The sequence below is a fragment of the Nuphar pumila genome, chromosome 2 (assembly GCF_984573655.1).
Source record: "Nuphar pumila chromosome 2, dmNupPumi1.hap1.1, whole genome shotgun sequence".
Classification (NCBI taxonomy): Eukaryota; Viridiplantae; Streptophyta; class Magnoliopsida; order Nymphaeales; family Nymphaeaceae; genus Nuphar; species Nuphar pumila.
This window is the reverse complement of record NC_143250.1, coordinates 12,057,232-12,061,649: the sequence shown is the minus strand read 5'-3', so window position 1 is coordinate 12,061,649 and position 4,418 is coordinate 12,057,232. Positions and strand designations below refer to the sequence as shown.

The following is a 4,418-nucleotide window of genomic DNA, read 5'->3' as shown; positions in this document are numbered from 1 at the left end:
ATTTATAAATAATATAATATTATATCTATTATATATTATATAATAGGCCCGACCCTAGGCCCAAGGGCCTAACGGGGGATGCCAGGGTCTTCCCAACGGGCCGGCCCGATGCCCAAGTTTAAACCGTTTCACGTGTATGACCAAAGTCCTTATTTGTCTTCTGTCAGGAAAAGGTAGGTCCATAACAGGAATTTCAGAAAAAAGTGGTACCTAACATGAAATTTCGGGTCAAAGGTGGAATTACCCTCTAAAGAAACATGTTTATCAAGCTAACATAAATATTACAGTTCCTATGGAGTCCAGCTTATAGCGTAATAGTTCAAATAATCAAAAGCATCTAGAAAGGACATACTTTTGTCATTTAAAAGTCATGAGAAAATGTAATCCATCTCATTGATACAAGATTTCCACTTTATTCTTCCTGCTAAGAATGGAAAAGAGGTCCCAAAAGAGGAGGTAGAAAAACAAAGTACTTATATCAAAATTACAAATTGTGCATATTTGAATTGGATGTCCTTTGTGCAGTTGGAAGAGAAGCACCAAGGTAATAAATTCCTTCTTTTTAAATTCTTCCATTATTTATTCCCCCAAGGAACCCTGAATCAATGATACCCACCACTTTGAAATTACCACATACCCATAAATTTTCTTAAAAGAGTCAAGGGTCCCTCCATATAAAACTAACAGACTAGAAAGAAAGAAATCTTTCACCAAACATACAATTAAGATAATTTATTTAGTGTCCATATCAATGCCATTTTCACAACCTCTTAATGGTGAAAAAGGAAAAGGGCAACTTTGGTGTTGAACGTTTTTGAGTTTGTTGAGTTGCTTTGGTATGACCAAATTCAATTAGTACACAATCTTTATGCCCCTCAGTAAATAGATCGAGAACTATATATAGAAGTGGTCTGTATCCAAGGAGCCTTTGTGAGCTCACCCTCTTCCCCCTACGGCTTGTAGCCCAGTCACATACATTCAAAATGGCTACAAGATATGTGTTGGTTGTCTTGGTCGCCTTAGTTAATTCACTTGTGATTGTAGAATCTGGCCAAGAATGGAGGGTGGAGGCGCTTTCCAGCAACCATGATCATTCACATCTCAGAGAATCACATTTTCTCAAGGCTTCGCTTCTTCACAGAAGCTTGATCGATGCATCGCCTTCACCTCAGTTACCACATGTCATGTTTCTCAGACATTTCATTAGATGTCACATGTCATCAAGTATTACTTTCGCTCAAGCACGATTAACAAAAATATATTGCATTGTTATCTGATAAAAGAAACTATCAAATCTTGCAGAAGATACCGTCTTCGAGGGTCTACAATATAACTGCTTATGGTGCGGACCCAACAGGTAAAACTGACAGCACCGATGCGCTAATGAGAGCAATATCAGAAGCATTTCAAGCGACGAATGACCATATTCTCATGTCTGGGATTGCTGATCTTGGTGGCTCAGAGGTTTGTCTTGATGGTGGTGTATACCAGATCAGCCGCCCTATCAGGTTTCCCACCGCTGGTGGTGGGAACGTCTTGGTAAGTATTTTAGCGTTGATCTCTTATCTTTCTGCTCCGTCTCCAAGCCAAAGATATTCAGAAATGAAAGCAACTGCAGAAGCAGTAGCAAAGCAATTTTTTTCTTATCAGTTCTCTCTTGAGATCTATCACTATAATTTCCAAACATGGTTTTAATTTCTTATGGCACTGTAGAATGAAAAACCACAAACAGCCTATAATAGTTTTTGGATGAATTTTTATTTCAAGATTTCGCCTTCTCTTTAGAATAAAATACTATTAAAAGCATGAACTAACTTCACCTACTCTTTACGCTTCTTAAAAGGAGGGTCTATGGTTAATTATGCTTTTCCACTTGGTACCTAAGATCATAAAAACAACCACCCACCATGTCCTTTTTGAGAAAAAAACACTTGTTTTAATTGGAGAGAGCTATTCATCCATGTGATGAACGGCAGCCAGAACACCACACTGTTTCATTTTGCTTCAGCCGTTGATTTTTGGGGCTGTAGATGCCGTTCATCTAAAACATGAATGGCTCTCAAAACAATTGTGGGACCTATCCATCTACGGTGTTTTAGCTGCCGTTCATCACACATCCAAGACAACTCTGACGGTAGAGCTGCGTCTGACTTGATGAGCTCTCTTTTAATTTCCCCACCCTCTTATTAAAAGTGCCATGCTTGCTGGCTTTTCGAAAAAAGTAGTTCAAAATCACATGAGAATCTCTCTCATAATTTTAAATCACTGGTCGACCTAGGTGACCCTAGAGGATTTGAAGAATCATTTTCCATTTCAAGCCTTTTCACTCGTACAAAGAGAACCAAAAACTCATGTTTGCAATCACGTAAGATTTTGGTTCTCCTGAGAAATATTCTCTTATCATTCTTTGTCCAAAACTAGAGAAAATGATTCTCAAAGGCGTCTACGCAAAAGTGCCTCTAGTTCAATCTCTTTTTCCTTTCTTTATTAGTGCATATGCTAGCAATAAAAGACCACTTTGAGGGCCTTTTCCCTTGTGCTCAAGACTCTTAGTGAGAATGTCGAATAAAAATGACAACCCACATCTTATAATTTGAAATAGTTTATTAATTCGTCATTAATGTTTCTTTTTGATCCACAGGTTCATGGTGGATCATTAAGAGCGTCAGGTGATTTTCCTACTGATGGCTACCTGATAGAGTTGTGGCCATCTTCCCCATCGAACGGATATGAAGATATCACATTCAAAGACTTACTGTTGGATGCAAATTACAGGGGTGGTGGCATATCAGTTACTGATTCTCTAAGGACTAGAATAGACAATTGTTATGTATCTCATTTCATGACTGATGGTATACTAGTTAAGGGTGGCCATGAGACCTACATACACAATTCTTTCATTGGCCAACATATTACGGATGGTGGTGACCGCGATGAAAAGAATTTCTCCGGTGTAGGGATCAATCTCATGGGCAATGATAATGCTATTACTGATGTTGTTATATTCTCAGCAGAAATTGGAATTCTAGTCTCAGGCCAAGCTAACACTATCACAGGGGTTCACTACTACAACAAAGCAACTGGTTACGGTGGAACTGCCGGGTCTAACACAGACCCGCATCGTGAATTGCTATCTAGACTACACTGGGATCGTTGCTGAAGATTCAGTGCAACTTTACATCTCAAATTCTTTCTTCTTAGGAGGCGCATATGTAGCTTTGAAGTCTGTCAATGGTATCATAAATGGGCTCAATATAGTTAACATTTTTTCTAGTGATGGAAAGTCACTTGACATAGTGCAACTGGATCAGTGCAAGAGTGCCTTTACTACAATTGATCAAGTGGTGATAGACAGAAACAATGCCAAAGGCATGAATCTGAGGTCTACAGTAGCTAGAGGGATGTCTAGTGGGAATGAAACCAGCACATGGACAGTTGATTTCTCAAATGTTCTGCTATTTCCTGATCTTATAAGGCATGTGCAGTACACATTTTACACCGTGGGCTCGTTTCCAAGCAATACCCTAAGAAATGTTTCAAGTAACAGAGTAGTTGTAGAGTCTGATACCCCAGTATCAGCTACTGTTTATGTGTCAGTGGATCAAAACACATTGTCAGTTTCCAGCTAGTAGGAATTGATGATCAAGCAAAAGCATGAGCTCAAAAGATGAGGCCACTCGTACTGCTATAAAGGGAAGAAAGGGTCATAAGGCCTGATGTGTATTTGTTACATGTTGTCATGTATGTTTTTATCATACAATGTCATTCTCACAATTTTTTTTTATGAAATTATAGAAGAAATCCAATCAAATTTAAAGTTGGTGTGAATATTATTATGAATTTATTTTTTCCCTTTCTTTGATCATTTTAAGTATCAGCTTTATTTGGTGGCCCACTCTGCTCAACTAATCAAAAGGTTTAGGTGATCAAAATGTACAGTGACTAGTTGCCCAGACTTGGTTGGTTAGTTGGTTGTTTCTTTTTCTCCTTTCTAAATTTCTACATAGCCTGCAGAATGTGCATAATTAATAAGATTTCACTTTAGTAGTAGGTTGGAACTGTTAACTAACATTAGTAAAATGGAGCTACTAGTGCTAGTCAAGTCGCTCTGCTTTGTCACAGACCAATCTCATAAAAATGACTGAGATTATCTCCTGTTGTTCACCTAACCAAACAGAACATTGTTCGGTCAATTGGCGAGACTGGCATATGGTTTGGTTGGTTTTATCGTCGACCTACTTCTGATCTTCCACTAAAAAATCACGGTATGGGTTCCAATATGTTTATTATTCATGATGCTTAGCAAATTAATTGTATGATCTGCAACTCACATGACTTAAGCTTCAAACATGTACAGTTACAAGAACAAAACTTAATTTCAAAAGAAGGATACTCTATTTTTCCCTCAGAGTCTGTGA

At 38.2% G+C, this 4,418-nt stretch overlaps 1 pseudogene; it reads left to right on the top strand.

The window, feature by feature from the left end:
• Positions 1–1,368: 1,368 nt before the first annotated feature.
• On the top strand, positions 1,369–3,688 carry LOC149844775 (polygalacturonase QRT3-like; annotated as a pseudogene).
• The last annotated feature ends 730 nt before the right edge of the window (positions 3,689–4,418 follow it).